Below are 18806 nucleotides of genomic sequence, written 5' to 3'. Positions count from 1 at the left end.
GAGCTCCGGAGCCGCCTAGTACGGAGAGAGGCGACCAGACCCGAAACCCAACACATTCGGTCGTCCCGGCTCTCCGGCCGGAGGGAAGAAGGGCGTGTCCGCCTCTTCAAGACCGGGGCCGCGCCTGTTACCTGCGACGACTGCACTCCCGACTAGGGACGGGCACGGCGTGTGTGGCGGCACTCAGAAGCTATGTGAAGAATCAGACCTAGAATAGGAGGGCCTGAGGAGAGACCTTGGGGATGCTGCGAGAGGACTCTACCAACAGGACGGTTAGCTCCCCAGCCCCGTGCCCGGCAGACTGACCGAGGCGAGGGGAGTGAGCGCGCGTGCGCACTAGCGCGCGCCCGGCAGGAAAAAGCCCAGCGCGAGACCCCGCGCGCGCGCGCGCGCGCGTTCGAAAGGGAAAAAAAAAGTCCTCCCCGCGGGAGCCCGCGGCAATTTAGGCCGGAGTTGGCCGGCGAGCGCGCGTGCGCGAGCGCGCATAGACTCCCTTCTCCAAGGCTCCCCTCGGTTGGGGGTCTAGCGCGCTGCTCCGCTATTCCCGCCTCTCCCGAGGCTCGCGCCCTCGGGGTAAGTATCTCGCGCTTTGCGGAGAGGGAGGAAGAGCGTCCACTGAAGGAAGGGAGGAGGCGGACAGGGCTTGGAAAAAGGGAAAAACCGCCCTCGCCGAGCGAGGAGCGCGGTCAACGGGCTGGAGTCTGCAGAAGGCACGCCTCCATCCCTCACGCCCCTCGGGGCTGCGGAAGTACTCTGGAGACTCCAGAGGCACGGAGGCGACAGGTGGACTACCATTCCCAGAAGGCGGCGCGGCCCCGCGCCTACAGCTCCCGGCAGCACCTGCGCACCAGGCCTTTTTCAGCTTGCTGCCGCCTAGGGCGAAACTACAGTTCCCAGGAGGCGTCGCGCGAAGCGGCTTGGAAGTGGGCAGCCTGGAAGTCACTCGGGCCACAAGAGCTGGCGGCGTCTCCAGCAAGCGGCGCGGATCTGGATACCGTGGTCGTGGGGCCCGCTGGGCGGGCAGCCGGGACGCCCAGGTATGTGGCTTCGGGTGCAGGGTCGGCCTCGCGCAAGGGTTGTGGGGAATCGGTGTCCCCTCGGACCCCGAGGGTCAGCGCGGGCGGGCGACTGGGCGGACGGCCGGGTGTGGGCACCGGTTGTTGGGGGCGGCGGCGGCGGCGGCGGGACTCTAGCCCTCCGGACCTGGCCGGTCTCTTGCCCGCATGCTTCAACTTTCCAGACGAGCTACCTGGCGCTGTTGCCGAAGAGCGTGGCATGGGAGTCGGGTAGCAGTGAGTTCGGGTCCTGGCTCTGCCACTCGGGAGGTGCGATATAGGGAAACCGCGCCGAACCTCAGTTTCCCCTTTCAGTCTAACCGGGGAAGAATAGTGTCTGTCTTTTGTTGGGAATTCTGTTGAAATGTTGAGATCTGGTGAATAAAGTATTTGGCACATAGAAGGCACTTATTACGTGTTTGCGTTATTGTTAGCTCCCGAGAAATTGGGTGAAGGTATTATCGACCGAATGTGGTAAGTTGAGGGTGAGCCGAGTCCATAGTTGGCCCTCAATGCAGGGTGGCTGCTGTTAACTGAAATTATTTTGTTTAAGAGCTTTGGTTTGGGAGGCAGAGCCAAGTTCAACCATTAGGTTCTACCATTTACTAGCTGTGTGACCTTGAGCGACAGACTTCACTGCTCTATGCCTTCGTTTCTCTGTCTATAAAATGGGATTTTAATAGTAGCCACCTCGTAGAGTCGTTTTGAGGATGCAATGAGAATACCATTTGTGAAGTGCTTAGAGCAGCAGCTGGCACATAGTCAGCATTTAATAAATGGTACCATTTATTCAGCGTTTTTCCAGTTTCTCAGAGACCCCCTGAGGGTGGGGCTCTGGCTGTAGTGTTGGTCTTCCAGTGGGCCAGACTCAAAACTGGTCTGGTTGACTTCCTCTCCTGCAGCGTCAGCTTCCATCTATGTAAAATGGGGTAACAATATCAGCCTCAGAGGGTTGTAAGGATTTGCTGAGATTGTATTCCTACTCCAAAGCCATCTCTCACTAAGTAGCAGCTCTTATATATTATAATTGTTCTTCTTCAGTGTTCTCCATCTGGCCCAGAGACTGCCTAACTGTGGTGGTATGTGACATGACAGCCCTGAGCTACCCCACATGTTCACTCCCAGCCTCAGTGTCCCATCTGTGAAATGGTAGTCATAGGACATTTGTGCTAGGGTTGCTTTGATGATCCCAGGAGATAATTCATATTTAGTGTTCAGCACAGGGCCAGGTGCATAGTAAGCACTTAATAAACATGTCTTGTTTTTCTTGATAGGCCTTTGCTGCTTATGTTTGTATTTACAGGGCAGAGCAGGGACAAGGTTAATGTCTCCCCCCCCCCCACCGCCCCAATTTTTATTCACCAGATGTTAAATTGTGGAACATACTGCAGTATAAGGGCCTGAGAAGAAATGGTAGTGACTTGCTATCAGCAGCCCCCCGCTCAGCTCTCACACACTCCTCCCTGCAAGCCAACACATTCACTCTAGTGCTTTATGTACTGTACCACTGCTGCCAGCACTTGATTCTGTCTCAAAGCCCTATTAGCACCCTGAGCTCCAGCTCCAGATGTGGAGCCCGTGTTCCGTGATGTCCTCTGGTGACTGTCCCCTTGGGTACCATGAACTCAAAATGTTCAACCTAAACTCCTTTTCCTCTCAGACCCAGTAGTCACCATCTTGGCAAATGGACCAAGCCAGAAACTTGGGAGTTGCTCTTCTCCCCCAGGCTTCCCAGGTCTAATTGATTGGCAAGAAGGATGGAGCTGTCTTATTTCATAGCAACCATTTCATTGGCCCTTCTTGATCTCCCATCTTGTGGGCACTGAAATTCTCCCTTGGCCACTGAACATGGCCTTTTCCAACAAGGTTGAGTTGTTTCTTTCAAGTCACTGAGGATTGATGTATGTGAAACATTGTATTCGTAGGGTGCCGAGAAGGCACTACGGACTTGGCCAGATTGCAATGGCCACAAGTCGGGAGTAAAGCCCTGGCTTTCAGGGGGCCCATTTCTACAGTTTTAGCCTGGCAGAGCTCGGCTGAGTCGCTAAATTTCTTTCTGAAAAGTTACACCGTGTCAGCGGCTTAGAATATCCTCTGTGGGAAGGGCCATCCTGAGCATTTTGGGAGGTAGCATACATACCAGGGAAGAGGCTGGGCAGGGAATTCATTAGCTCTCCGTTTAGGGTGAATCTGTTGTCAGATCTTTCATTGTAATTGCACTTGGAGATGGGAACTGGTGGTCTCAAATTTGTGCTGACCACTAAATTTGCCTAAGTGCTTTTTTATTATTTATTTATTTATTAAGTTAATTAATTAATCATTTATGGCTGCGTCGCAGGGCTTGCCAGGATCTTAGTTCCCCGACCAGGGATCGAACCAGGGCCTGGGCAGTGAAAGTGCTGAGTCCTAACCACTGGACTGCCAGGGAATTCCCCCTAAGTGCTTTTTTAAATCTGAGGAAATAAAGCAAAGACTTAAAAAAATCTTGGTCTTAATTGTTAGTGACAACGGCATGTGGGTTTTTTAGCAGTCTGTGTGGAATGGTCAGAGTTAAACATGAGCCTGTTTTTCAGACATTGCAGTTGTTAGGCGGTAAATCAAAAATGGAATTTAGAATGTGCAGTGATTGGCGCCTTTTTTTCCCTGTAAAAGGTATCTTGCGGTTATATTTCAAACTTCGGTGTAAAAAAATGACACAGGTTATGATAACAGATTAACCTTGTTATGTGTTTAATTCCCCAAATCTAAATTAAATGTCTGTATGTTTTAATAAAAGAATTGAACAGTCATTTCCTCTAAAGTAAAGGGTTTGTTTTTAGCCGTTAGGATGAGATGCTATTGGACCAGTTTGTGCATTTGTGCTTTCTTTAAGACTGACACTGCTGTTTCTTAGAACTGCTCTGGTCATGGCTTTAACTTGTGTGTGTGTGTGTGAATTGGTTGAATTTGGCTTTTAAAAAGTTATGCGGAGATACACATGCTCATAGTAACATGTCAATACAGAGACACATAAGGAAAACAATAGGTGCCACCCTCCACTCCAAAATCCCATCCCCCGAAGACAACCATTTATTCAGACAATGAGTATTTACTGAGTATCCAGTGTCAGGTTTTGGAGATGTCTGAGAGAACAAAGTAGATTCTCTGCCCTTGGAAATTCGGGTAGATGCTCTCACTTACCTCTTTCTATACTTATATGGATGTATGTATGCAAATATTGACTGTTTTCTTCCTTCTCCCTCACCACTCCCCAAAAAAGGAGGGATCAAGACACACATATTTGTAACTTGATTTTTTAAATATTTGATAGGGTATATCTTTTCAAGTCATTACATACAGATCTGAATCATTCTTTTTTTTAAAAAAAATATTTATTTATTTATTTATTTGGCTGTGCCGGGTCTTAGTTGCAGCATGCGGGATCTTTAGTTGCAGCATGCGGAATCTTTTAGTTGCGGCATGAGAACTCTTAGTTGCAGCATGTGGGATCTAGTTCCCCAACCAGGGATCGAACCCGGGCCCCCCGCATTGGGAGTGCGGCATCTAAGCACTGGACCGCCAGGGAAGTCCCTGACTCATTCTTTTTAACGGCTAGACACGCATTCTTCAGTGTGGACAGACCATGCTCCACACCACCATCTCCCTATTGCTGGACATTTAAGTTGTTTCTGGGATTTCTTTTACATTCACAAACGCACATCCAGTAAGCATTCTGGTACATAGTCAATATAGCATAGTGGCTAACAGCATAAACTCTGGACAGTGAACAAGACAGACAAGATCCTTGCTCTCCTAGGGTTTACATTCTAGCTGAGGGGACACACAATAAACAAGGTAACTTCAGGTGGTTTTAATTTCAGATGGAGGAAATAACAGGGTGGGGGTGATGGAGAGAGGCGTTGGGGCAGACTGGCGGTGGGGAAGGGATTTTTTTTTTTTTAATAAAGTATGCTTTCCTCTTCAAATTTTTTTTAATGTTTATATTTTATTTTATTTACTTATTTTTATGGCTGCATCCGGTCTTTGTTGCAGCACGCGGGCTCTTCATTGTGGCACACGGGCTTCTCTCTAGTTGCGGCACATGGACTCCCTAGTTGAGGCACGTGAGCTCAGTAGTTGCAGTGCGCGGGCTTAGTTGCCCCGCGGCATGTGGGATCTTAGTTCCCCGACCAGGGATCGAACCCCAGTCCCCTGCATTGGAAGGCAGATTCTTTACCACTGGACCACCAGGGAAGTCCCAGGGATGGTTACTTTAGCTTGTGTGGCCCGGGAAGGCCTTCCAGGCCTCTCTGAAGGGGAGTCACGTGAGCTGAGACCTGCATGAGCAAGAGGCATCAGCTGTGCCAGGAGCTGGGTGGGAAGACTATTTCCAGGCAGAGGGAACAGCAAGTGCAAAGGCTCAGATGTGAGAATGAGTTTGCTACAAAAACAGTATCGTTGTGGCTGGAGAAGAGTGAATTCCCATTGTTCAAGTTCACACTACTTTAATTTTTGTAAAATAATAATAATGATGATAATAGCAGCTAACGTTTCCTAGTACTTTACTCTGTACTTGGTGCTCTTCTAAGCATTTCACACTTTTCCTCAGTGAATCCTCACAAGGGTCCGGGGAAGATAACTCACTTTACAGACGAGGAAGCCGACTCCAGGGTCCAGGCTCTTCACCCATATGCCAAACTCCTCTTCCCAGGCCCTCTTTAGTAGGCTGAGGCGAGTTTAACAAGTGGATGCAGCATTTCCTTTCCATGTCGTCTGACATGCAAAGCACTGCGGACTATATTTAGTACCTCATTCATGTGGCAGCAGGAGTGGTCTGGGGATGTGGCATCATTTCCACTGACAGTGAGACACGATGGGGTCAGTTTCTGTTGGGATGTTTAATTGGTTGTTTCAAAACTGAAGGCCCTTCAGCAGAACCTGTCCTCAAATAAAACAAGGTTGACTGCGTGGCTGCCACACCAGACGCAAGTTAGCAAGAAATGAGGTGTGGTGTCGAAGGAGCGTGAACAAGGTGGTGTCCCATTTGGGTGAGCTTTGCAAGAGGACTTGGGCCAGCCAGGGAAAGAGTGTTTCTAAGCACCAGACCAGCTTTATGGACTGTTAAAGTATTAAAATACAGTCCAGTAATTAAGGTGGTGATGCCTGGCCCTGCAGGGGCTCTGGGACCTGTTCCAGCCACCGTGACTGTGTCCATTTTGATCTGGTGTAGCTTTGACCTTAAGGGTTGTGCACTATTTTGAATGAAGGGCAGGCCTGGTTAGATGTGAGGATGGTAGTGGTTGCTTTTAAGACCAGGAAAAGTATGGAGAGCATCTTTCATCCAGCCATCTATGGAACATTTTTTTCTACCCAGCCTATGTGCCAGGCACCATGCTAGACACTGACAGTATGAAGTCAAATAAGAAGACTCTGGTTCTCAAGGGTCTGCACCAGTACTGTCCATTAGAAATATAATGCGAGCCACCAATGTGAGCCATATACATAATTTAAGATTTTATGGGGAATCACATTTAAAAGAGTAAAAAGAAACAGGAAATTGATTTTAATAATGTATTTTATTTAGTCCAAAATAGTATCATTTCGGACTTCCCTGGTGGTCCAGTGGTTAAGACTGTGCTTCCAGTGCAGAGGTCACGGGTTCGATACCTGGTCAGGGAACTAAGATCCGTGTGGCATGGCCAAAAAAAAAAAAAAAAAAAAAGCATTATTTCAACATGTAGTCAGTATAAAAATTATTGAGATATTTTACATTCTTTTTTTTTTCACATTAAGTCTTCAAAATACAATGTGTATTTTACACCTTCAGCATCTCCATTTGCACCGGCCACATTTCAAGTGCTCAGTAGCCACATGTATTGGACAGTGTGGACCTAGGGTATGAGACTCATATCCTAGGTGATAGGTCAAAGATGCCATCCCTGTTTTATCTTGGTGAATAAGGGCAGATGAGTGGTGAAAAGCATATTTATCATAGGCAGGGGTAGCTAAACTCACAGCTATCATCCATCAAAGGCACCTTCTGGGCCTGGCAGTGTGCTTGGCGTGTGTGACCTGTGTTCTGAGGTGGCAGGGAGTCGGATCATCCCCGCTCTGCAGATGGAGAAGCTGAGGTCTGGCAACGAGAGGCCACTTGCTCACGGTTAGGAAGTGATGGAGGCAGAATTTGAACTCAGGTGCATACTCTTAAATCTCTTCAATCTCTGTTGTATATGTTGTGTTTGTTTGAGGGTTTGAGGGATGGGGTCTGAGCTTTGAGCCACAGAAACCATAGGAAGGACTCATCACACAAAATGCATTCCCGGAGTCTGTCAGCATCGATCCTCGAGTTGTATATTGGTGCTGGAGTGCTGGTTTAGACCTGCGTGACTGGCTGATCCCCTCCTCACGATGAGCTCGAGGTTTCCTGGGAACAGGTCTTTACTTCCCAGGAAGGAGAAGGGTCTTTGGGCCCTGAGGACGGTGGGCAGGGTGAGTGAAGGAAACGAGAAAAGGACGCAGCCTGCTGAAAGCCCATTCTAAGCAAGCAGCTTATTTGGGTGTGAAGCCTCTCTTCTCTTTTGTCTGCCTCCTGTGGGAGCTGTGTGGCCTTTTCCTGTGAGCTCAGTGACGGCAGAGTTTACCCAGTGTGTGAATCTTGCCCTTGCTCTGATCCAGAGGCATTGCTGGGCTGGGGGATAGCGGGAAGGGGACTCTTTCATCTATGGGAGTCATTGTTCTAGACCCTTAATTACTCTCTTGGTTCAGGGTTCCCCATCTCAGGAGCAAGGAGTGCTTGTTTCTCCTACCCAGACAAGGCAGGTGCTGGAGATTCTGAGTCTGTTCATGACCTCAGGTGGTTGACCTCGTGCCAGCCCCTGTTTCCAGGTGGTAATTCATGAGAGCTTTAACCTCGTAACCACTCTTACCTCCTACTGCTGGACAGTGCCTGGCGTGTAAAAGATGCTCACTAAGTGTCTGTTGGCTGAATTATTGATACGACCCAGCATTCATTGAGCTCTTACTGTGTGCAAGGCACTGCTCCGAGCGCTTTTCATGTAATAGCTCACTTAATCCTCATAAGTACTCCATGGTGTAGGTACTCTTATTATTCACATTGCCTATGTAAAGAAACTCAGATCTTGAGAAGTGCAGATGACAAAGTTGGTGAGTGTCAAAGTCAGGATTCAAATCCAAGCCAAGTCCAGGCTCTTAAACGCTCATTCTGTGGTCTCTCCGTGGACGACAGACAGCCGAATGGGGTGGTCAAGCAAGACCACACTGACTAGTTGTAGCCTCTCTATTCCACGTGTGGTCTCTGATCTCCTGGTCCAGGGTAGCCCTGCAGCAAGTCTCAGGCCCCTTTGGGCCTGGAGGCTTGACCATCACTCTGGGTGTGGGGTTTTTCTGTGATTTTGGAACCTGCACTTCCCCTTTCTTTATTTTTTTATTTTTAATTATTTTGGCCGCGTTGCGTGACGTGTGGGGTCTTAGCTCCCTGACCAGGGATTGAACCTGCACCCCCTGCCTTGGAAGCGCAGAGTCTTAACCCCTGGACTACCAGGGAAGTCACCCTTTTAAATAACAAAAACGCACTGGATATTTGACATTATTAAGAAATTCTTGTTAATTTTTTAGGTGTGATAATGATACTGTGGTTCTGCTTAAGAAAAAGTCTTATCTTTAAGACTTATATTCTTTTTTTAATAAATTTATTTTATTTATTTTATTTTTGACTGCGTTGGGCCTTCGTTGCTGCGTGCGGGCTTTCTCTAGTTGTGGCGAGCGGGGGCTACTCTTCGTTGCAGTGCACGGGCTTCTCACTGCGGTGGCTTCTCTTGTTGCGGAGCATGGGCTCTAGGTGCGCGGGCTTCAGTAGTTGTGGCTTGCGGGCTCTAGAGTGCAGGCTCAGTAGTTGTGGTGCACGGGCTTAGTTGCTCTGCAGCATGTGGGATCTTTCCAGACCAGGGCTTGAACCCGTGTCCCCTGCATTGGCAGGCAGATTCTTAACCACTGCGCCACCAGGAAAGCCAAGACTTATATTCTGAAATACCTATGAACTGTTAAGACATCTGAGATTTGCTTCAAGATAATGTGGATGGGCAGGGAGTGGAGGGGGCGAAGTGTATGGACGAGTAAAGAGATAAAGGAAGATTGGCCATGAGGTGATTCTGTTGAAGCTGGCTAGAGGAGGTTTATTACTCTTCTTTTTTTTTTAATTAATTAATTTATTTATTTATATTTTTTGGCTGTGTTGGGGCTTCGTTTCTGTGCGAGGGCTTTCTCTAGTTGCGGTGAGCGGGGGCCACTCTTCAACGCGGTGCACGGGCCTCTCACTATCGCGGCCTCTCTTGTTGCGGAGCACAGGCTCCAGACGCGCAGGCTCAGTAGTTGTGGCTCACAGGCCCAGCTGCTCCGCGGTATGTGGGATCCTCCCAGACCAGGGCTCGAACCCGTGTCCCCTGCATTGGCAGGCAGATTCTCAACCACTGCGCCACCAGGGAAGCCCTATACTCTTCTTTTCACCTTTGTGTGCTTGAAACAGCTCACCATGAAAAGTTAGAAGCAAGTATAACAAATTTCACTCAGCGTTTGTGTGTTTCAAGCTCGAGTGTAGTATGGAGGAATTCCCTGCCTCTGCCCAGTTCACTTACATAGTAAAAAGGTTTTTTTTTTTTTTTTCATCAGACGAGTCAATACTTGGCTCAAAGCTCTGGAAACCCCTTTGGTAAAGTAGCATCCGGCCACAGCGAGGGCATCAGCGAGCTTGCAGAGGCCACACGCTTCCCCAGCTGCTCTGAGCACTGACCACGAGGGTGCTGGTTCTCTGAGTCAGTTTGCAGAAGTCCCTCTTCCCTGAGATCTGGTTCCCTCCAGCACCTGACCGTGGGGCGCCTCCCACATTTTTTCCAGAGACGTGTTCCAGCAGGAGGCCTCAGATCCTCCCCCCATCCTCCCCTCAGGACAGCCGTGTGCAGATCCTTCCTCTGATGTGTCTTTGTCAGGGCCCCACATGGAACCAGAATCCAGCATTTGGTTTGCCTCCAGCCCTGCAGCGGGAGGCAGGGAAAGTGCCCCCTTTCAGTTCTGACTTTTGACAACGCTGCAAGATGCAGCATGTGCCGGTGCCGCGGACCTGATGATATTTCTCATCAAGCCAGCAGATAAAACTCCTTGACAACATACGTTCACTCTGCCCCCCTTCACATCAAGCAGAGATTCCTGTTGCATTTGTTCTTTTGGGGTCTCTAACTGAACAGCAAGTCAGTGTGGGGCAGAAATCCTTGTGTGAAAGTGGCAGGAAAAGAGGGCACTCTCATTTGGGGGTTTCTGCTTGGGGTTTGCTTGCTAGATGGGTAGCAGTGGTTGATGTGAACAGGAGCTCGGCACTGATCCTGCCCAAGGCTGGCGGCATTTGTTCTGATGCTTAGCTCTTTATACCACGCTCTTGGTTTGCGGGAGGAAGGCAGGCAAAGTCCTGCAGCCCCTCCGGCTCCATCAAGTATCTGCCTCCAGCACCCTCATCAGTTCTGCCTTTCCTTTTCCTTCACAGGCTCTGAGGTGGCGTCCAGCATGGAGAGAACATTAGGATCACTGTCACCAGTTTAGGCGGCTTGCTTTTTCCGGGTTTCCCAGTATAGACCTGGCACATGTTGGATCTGAGGGTGGCAAACCCCAAACACTGACACTGATTCTGCGTTTTTATTTATTTATTTATTTATTTATATTTTATTTTGGCTGCGCTGGGTATTTGTCGCTGTGTGCAGGCTCTTTGTTGCGGTGCGTGGGTTCTAGAGCGCCGGGCTCAGTAGTTGCGGCGTGTGGGCTTAGTTGCCCCGCGGCATGTGGGATCTTAGTTCCCCGACCAAGGATCGAACCCGTGTCCCCTGCATTGGAAAATGGATTCTTAACCACTGGACCACCAGGGAAGTCCCTGACTTTTAAACTTACTCATTCAACAGGTGTTCACCCAGCTGAATGCTCTTCTAGGTACCAGGTTTACAGCAGTGAGCAAGGCAGACAAGGCTTCTCCCCTTCCGGGGCTCTCATTCAAGTGGGGAATTCAGACAGTAAACAGATAAATAAGATGTATACTGTGTTAGATGGTAATAAATGCTAAGCAGAAGAAATTAAGAAAGGGGATGTGAGGTATCAGGGTGGAGGGTGTTGAAGTTTTAGACAGGGTGGCCAGGGATGGCCTCCCTGGGAGGTGGCTTGAGTTCACACCTAAAGGAGGTGAGGCAGTGTGAGCAGTGGAGGATTCTGGGCAGAGGCAGCAGCCAGTGCAAAGGCCCTGAGGCCGTGGCTAAGAGCAGAGTGGAGGAGGATAGAGTGGGAAGGCATGAGGGCAGAGAGGTGTCGGGTTTGCAACTAGTGCAGCCTTGTCTTTTCTCTGAGATGGGCCATATTGCAGGGTTGATTGAGTTATTAAATTTCATTAAGCTTTTTTTAAAACTTTTTATTTTATCTTGGAGTATAGTTGATTAACAATGTCGTGTTAGTTTCAGGTATACAGTACAGTGATTCAGTTATACATATACGTGTATCTATTCTTTTTCTAATTATTTTCGCATTTAGGTTGTAAAAGGATAAATTTCACTAAGCTTTGAATAGTGGACACACACACGGAACCAAAGGGACAAAAATAAAGCACCGAATTCCCTTCCCCAGAGGCCACCACCATCCCAAATTCTTGTTGACCAGTTCCTTGACACTGCACTGAGTCAGTTTCCTGGCTTATATTAGGTTGAATCGAATGAAATTGCTTTTTTGTGGGTCAAGAATGGTTGAATATTGGCAGTTTTATGACATTCAGCCTAATAGCTTCCTTTCCAGCGTCCAGGAACTTGACCCATCCTTTCTTGCCCCAGGGGTTGGCGGTCAGAGGTTGGGACCCCCTTTCTGCACCCACACATCTCTTTCATCGACTGGCCCAACAGTGTCAGCGACACCAGTGTGTGAAAAACCCCTGCCCCACCCATAGCCCCTGGCTGCTGTTAAGCCTGACAAGAGGCTGCCTCTTCCTACTGGAGCCTTATCTAGGGGTGGTATTAGTCATTCTTTGACTTTCTGCATCTTGGTGCCACCAGTTTTGAAATCACAGAAAGCTCCCAGAGGGAAGGGCACCCCTGGACTCTTGCCAGATGTTTGGCATGACTTACATGGCAGGGGTGCTCTCTGGGGCTGGGCAGAACTTGTGGCCATTCTGGATCAGTAACTGGGCAGAGTAGCTGGCAGAGTACCCAGCCTGGAGTGTCCGGGAGAAGCTGCTGGGACCGTGGAGGCTCAGGCTGTGGGAGGAGGTCTGAAGAGCGATGGTTTGGACTCGGGAGAAAGGCCTTCCACCCCTCCTGTGTGTCACAACCCTGTGCTGACCAGAGAGTCACACAAACGGAGCCCCAGGGCGCTGGGCTGGGTCCTGGAGGTGAAAAGACTTATGGATCCAGCTTTGGGGGAGTTCAGTCAGAAAGCTGTGTCAGTTGGTATGCCTTTGGCTGCAACCAATAGTTAATAGCAGCAGCAGCAGCAGCAAATAGGTCATTTATACAGTGTCTCCTGTATGCTAAGCACTGTGCTGGGCGCTTCCCACAAAGTGACTCATTGAAGCCTCCCAACAACGCTGTAAGTATGCTTATTATTCCCCTTTTGCAGACGAGGCAACTAAATTTAAATAACTTGCCCAACAGCTAGACAGTGGTGGTGACAGGATTTGGATCCCGGGAACCTGACTCCAGAGGCCACACTCTGAACATTTTATCACTTTGTGCTACTGCAGTGGTGCTCAAACCTGAGCAGGCTCCGGAGTCCCCTGGAGGGCTTGTTAAAACACACATTGCCGCGCCCCACCCAGCGCCTCTGATTCAGTAGGTCTGGCTTGAGAATTTGCATTTCTGACAAGTCCATAGATAGGCAGCACCAGGGTAGAATAATTAAGCAGTTCCACAATGCCTGTAAGAAGCCCAGCCCTCTCCACCATCCTTGGTGTGTCTTCTGTGTCCTCAGGATGTCCTTGTGGCCACAGGATGACTGTCACAGCTCTGGTCATCACACCCTGACAAGGCTATATCCAGCAGCAGAAAGAGGGCATCTCTCACTGTGTCTCTCTTAGGAGCGTGGAAACCTTTCAAAGACACCCCGCCTCCCAGATTCCCCTCATACCTCATTGGCCAGCATTGTGACACATGACCATGCTTGGGCAAATCACAGGCAAGGGCCAATCAGGATTTACTGTCGGCGCTGGGGCTAAAAGCATCCTCACCTGAAGGACAGGACTGGCGGGAGGAGTGCCACTACAGGAATAAAATTGGAGTACTATTTAGGAAAAGACTGGGAGAGGGGGATGGATATTGGGTAGGCAAACAATTGGATCTGCTACAGAAGTTAGGGAAACAAAGTGGAAGCATAGTACCTATATGTTTCTGTGTCATTGTCCTTGCCAACTTCATTTTGTAATTACCTGATTCAGGACATAGCTTTTTGTTCTCTAATCATTTCCACCTTCAAGAATGTGTATATAGAGTCCCTGTATCATAGGAGTTCTCGGTCTTGACAAGAAACAAAATATTTTATCTGAACGTTCAGAGAAACCCAAGCTGGGTGACGAGGCAGCAGTCTGAGGGGCAGTGTGCAGGGTCCATGAGTGCACTCAGTCTGCTCAGAAACACTTGGATCTCCTCTCTCTGCTTCTGACCAGTTCCTAGTCAAGGTACTCCTCAAAGAGGCTCCGTTTCCCCCTTTGAGGACTGCCTTGTACGGTGGTTGTGAGGATGAAAGAATAGGATGCAGGGAGTTTCCTGGCAGTCCAGTGGTTAGGACTCAGCACTTTCACTGCTGGGGCCCAGGTTTAGTCCCTGGTTGGGATACTAAGATTCCACAAGCTGGCATAGTGCCAAAAACAAAAAAAAAAAAGGATGCGGGTCAGGTGCTTACCCCCAGTAACTGGCTCACGGTGGTAAGTGCTCAAGAATGTGGCCCCTCTGGGCATATACCCAGAGAAAACCATAATTCAAAAAGACACATCTACCCCAATGTTCACTGCAGCACTATTTACAATAACCAGGTCATGGAAGCAACCTAAATGCCCATCAACAGATAAATGGATAAAGAAGATGTGGTACATATATACAATGGAATATTAGTCAGCCATAAAAAGGAACGAAATTGGGTCATTTGTAGAGACATGGATGGGCCTAGAGACTGTCATACAGAGTGAAGTAAGTCAGAAAGAGAAAAACAAATATCATATATTAACGCATATATGTGGAATCTAGAAAAATGGTACAGATGAAACAGTTTGCAAGGCAGAAACAGAGACACAGATGTAGAGAACAAACGTATGGACACTAAGGGGGGAAAGTGGCAGGGGTGGTGGTGATGGTGGGATGAATTGGGAGATTGGGATTGACATATATACACTAATATGTATAAAATAGATAACTAATAAGAACCTGCTGTATAAAAAAATAATAAAATAAAATTTTAAAAAATGGCAACAAAAATTTTTTCTCTTGGAATTAAAAAAGAATGTGGCCCCTGCTATTAACATATTAAATGTGACATTAATTGAACAGTTATAATTTAATTATCCCACCCTCTCCTCCCAACGACACATGAAAGTGACCATTCATCTTGCAGATTGACATTTCCTATGGGTGCCTGTTGCTACTGCGTATGGACCCGGTATAAAGCCGCTGCCCTGCAGGACTGCCGAGGGGCTGAGGAGTGAAGCGCAGGCTGTGGAACCAGACTACTTGGGCGTAAGTCCTGGTTCCACCTCAGGCTCCCGTGTGACCTTGGGCAAGCCACTAGCCTTGCAGTGCCTCAGTTTCCATATCTTCAAGGTGGTAATGGTACTGTCCTCCTAGGTTGTTGAGAGAGTTCAGTGCATTCAGGCACGTAAAGCATTTAGAGCACTGCAGCGCCTGGCCCACAGTGACCGCTCAGTACACATGCTGTATCTTGTTCTTTCAATATGTTGTGCCAGTTTATTCACAGGAAACTGTAAGCTCCCTGAGGGCAGGGTTTATGTGGTTTTTGTTTATCACTGAGTCCTAATGCAGGACTCAGAGTAGATGTTTTGTATATTTTTTCTGTGGATGAAAAGAAGGACAGTAAGAGTCGTTCTTTTTTTTTTTTTTTTCTTCCCTTCAGCTGCCCAGAATTTAAACTCTGTGACTATAATTACCCCCTGTTTTGAAGATAAAAGCTGAACCTGATTGAATCTGAGGGCAGCATTGATAACTGCAGCTGGTGTTTATGGAGCATTTTTGTGCGTTAGGGCTAAGCGCTCACTCTAAGCTGTCACTGACACCCCACACTCACCCCATTTTACGGATGAGGAAACTGAGGCCCAGTTGGGAGGACCTGTCTTTCCTCTTGAGAGGAGATGTAGTGCAGCGGTTAACAACTGGAAACCCAGAGTTGCTCTGCTTGGCTTAACCCTCTGCCCCACCACTTTCTTGCTGGGTGACCTTTAGCCTGTGACTTCTCTGTTCTTGAACTTTCTCTTAATGTAAAATAGGAATGCTACTAGTGCTGACTTAGAGGGTGGCTGTGAGGGTTGGGGGAGGTAATTCACGTGAGGCGCTCAAAACAGTGTTTGTGCAGAGTGAGCGTGGTGGCAGGGTGCGGGGAGGGGGTTAGGGTTCTGGGGGCTGTTATTGTTAGGCAGAACCATTCCGTTGTGCTTCCCAAGCTGGCCGGAGGAGTCCAGCAGCAGTGCTTAATCATTAAGCGACGCTGCCCCTGCGAGCTAGCTCCCCCATCTGCATGGGGAAAGGAGCCCACCTTTGGTGTGTGCGGCTGTGAATGAAGCGGGCAAGCCCAGGGCAGGGGATGCTGTGGGCGCTGATCCCACCCCCGCTCTGTCAGCGAACAGGTGGCCTGTTCCTGGATCCAAGGTAACCGACCAGCCGCCTTTGTTACCTTGAGCTTTCACTTAAGCCCATTCAGGCTCCTCAGACCACGTGTCTCATGAGTAAGGAGTCCTTTTATTTCCCTCCCCCACAGGGACCCTTGGCAAAACAGCCCTCTTTGGGAACTCGCCTGTTCGCAGAGACCAGCCATCTCTCGGGGAACTCCGGTGGCTGGCGTGTGTTGTTCTTGCGGCTGTTGAGTAAGTCGCTGTTAGAAGCTGGCACGGCAGGTTCCCGCTTCCGCATTCCAGACACCCACAGCGGGCTGCGGGGAGGCACCACCCACCCGACGGGGAGGGCGAGGGCGGGGCGGCCTGCTGAGCGCAGGCAGGTGGCCTTGACCTGGACGGGACTGGAGCCGAGAGCCTGGAGCTCCCCTCATAGTCACCTGCCTACTTTGTGATCCAGGCTGTGCTCGGGACATCTTTCAGGTGAGTGGTGATTGTTAAGTTTGGTAGTGACTTGTAGAGGAGAGGAAGTTAATAGCGTGTTTTTTCTTTTCGGGAATTAGACCCGTGTTTTTTTTGTTTTCTTTTTCCCTCCTCTCCCATGAAACGTTTACCTGTCTGCTGCTAACTGTGAAGAAAGGGTGGGCGGAGCGTTGAGGGAGTGAGAAGGAAATGGAGGATATTTCTCCCCGGAGAAGGCATCGTGAATGTTGAGCTCCCAGGGGATGCAAACTTCTGTACCAGTGGGGCATCCCAGCCAGGTACAGATGAGCTGTGTGGTCTCAGGCGAGTTCCTTTCCCTCTCTGGGCCTCAGTTCCCTCATCCGATGAAGTGAGAAATAGCAGTACCCACTCACCTTTCCAATGAATCACCTTTGTAAAGTGCTCGCAGCCTGGGCACAGAGTGGTGCTCAGTGTCAGCTGTTCCCGCCCCCACCCCAACCCCCAGCCCCCCAGATTCCCTGTCTGACCTTGTCTCTGACTTCTCAGCTGCTGCTGGCTGTACTCCGGCTACACTGGCCTCCTGCTGTTCCTCCCTCAGGGCCTTTGCCCTGGCTGTTCCCTCTGCCTGGAACACTTCCCCGGTGTCCCCAAAGCTCCCACCCGCTTCGGGTCTCTGCTCAAATGTCACCTTCTCAGTGCGGCCTCTCTCCTCATTAAACAGCACCTTCTCCATCACACTCTGGCCCTTTACTCTGCTTTAGTTTTCTTCATGGCATGACCACTTGACATGTTTCTTATCCCCTCCTCCCCCACTGTAGGCTCCAGGAAAGCACAGGTACTTCTGTCTCTCCTTGTAGAACAGTTCCTGGCATGTGGTAGGTGTGGGATAAACTGTTTTATGAGTGAATTTATGATGGTGTCCGAGGAAGGGTGGCTGTTCCTATCTGGGTTTTGAGGAGAATGTCAGCATATCCTCAGATCTGCAGCTGAGGGTGGGGCGGTGGCGTGCACACACCCCACCTTGGTCACCCAGTGGTCCTCGGGCCTCCCTGCAGTGTCCGGCCCTCTGACTTCCCGTCCCTCAGCCCCTCCTGTCTGTGCAGCCTGGGCCCTGGCAGTGGCATGGGTGCATGTGGCATGGAACAGATGGCCTTGGCCCTAGTGAGTGCAGAGGATGTGTGCAGGTTAGTTCAGGTGAGGAAGGCTTTGTCAAAGACACCACACACACACACACACACACACACACACACACACACACACGTGTATGGAAAGCCGACTTTATTATCAGGCCCTCTTGAGTGTTCCTGCAGTAGTGGGGGTCAGGGAATGCCTTGGAAATAAGAATTAACTGTCCAGGCAGAGTTTTTCGGTCTCCCCTGCTTTAACAGGCAATAATTCTTGTTCTGGGGCTGAACAGGTTTTAATTAAATGGTGAACCTCCAAGAGTCTCTGTAATAGCTGACACCTCCTCATCTGTTTCCTCCCGGTGTCAGCAATCGATTCTATAAAAATATCTTGGGCAGGGCTTCCCAAAGCTCCACAGAGCGAGCTCAGCAGCCCTCTCGGGTTTCTCCCAACAGCATGAGGCACTGAGGGACTGAGGTGTGTACTGCCTTCAAACACATCATCACACCTCAGTGCCTGCTGCTACTAGAAGAATGTGCAAAGTGTCAGGAGCAGCTTCTACGACATCTGACTGTGTCCTTTGAGCTCCAAGTGCAGTGGTTTTGGAGTTGTGTCGGGGACCCTGTTGCACATAATGTTCAAGTCCCAGCACTGCCCGAGCTCTAGGCATAGCACTTATCTTCACTAAACCTCGGTTTCCTTATCTGGAAAATGGGAATAATTAATAGTACCTGCCTTAAATGAGAAGTTAAAAGTGAGATGGGGTGACCTAGTTAGCAGTGTGTCTAGTGCATTGAGCACTCACTAAATGGGGATAATAATTATTTTTATGAATTGGTTTCAAGCCCTTTAAAATTTTTTCCAGTCCCTTTTTTGTGGGCTCCTCTCTACCCCACCCCCATGTCAAGCATCCTCCCACAATCCTTCACCCATGGGAACAATCAAGTACTGTATGTATCTTTCCACATAATTTTCCATGGTTATATAATCCTATGGGGGAAATATTATCCTATAAGGGATAATATTGCTGTCAGATTCCCACATTTTGCTTTTCTTACATGGCAATACTGTGTGGAAATGCCTCCAGTTTCTCAGGGTAATGCTCGAATTTGCTCTTTTTAAGGGCTGTGTAACACATGGAGGTGTGGGTGTACCATAATTTATTTGACCTGGCTGTTACTGATATGCATTCCCTTTGTTTCTAGTTGATTTTTCCCTCCAAATTATTATTTTTACTGATAGCTTTTAAAAATTAGATTGCAGACATCCAGCCTGCTTAGCCACTTTGTTAAGCTCTAAGCCTTTGAGAATGAATAGGAAGTAGCATTAGTATAATGAGGCCT

The 18806-nt window shown here is 49.0% G+C and overlaps 1 protein-coding gene across 4 annotated transcripts in view; it reads left to right on the top strand.

The window, feature by feature from the left end:
• Positions 1–492: 492 nt before the first annotated feature.
• SIPA1L3 (signal induced proliferation associated 1 like 3) overlaps positions 493–18806 on the top strand; it is a 238270-nt gene continuing 219956 nt past the window's right edge. For 2 of the 4 annotated variants that reach the window (XM_059905574.1, XM_059905572.1), the window contains exon 1: positions 494–1037. The gene's annotated coding sequence lies outside the window, so the exon portion shown is untranslated. Of the gene's footprint in view, positions 1038–16040; positions 16378–18806 lie in introns of all 4 variants that reach the window. The other 2 variants (XM_059905573.1, XM_059905575.1) reach the window with 2 other exon arrangements.

This window comes from Balaenoptera ricei, chromosome 19 (assembly GCF_028023285.1).
Source record: "Balaenoptera ricei isolate mBalRic1 chromosome 19, mBalRic1.hap2, whole genome shotgun sequence".
Classification (NCBI taxonomy): domain Eukaryota; kingdom Metazoa; phylum Chordata; class Mammalia; order Artiodactyla; family Balaenopteridae; genus Balaenoptera; species Balaenoptera ricei.
This window is presented reverse-complemented; position numbering and strand designations above follow the sequence as displayed.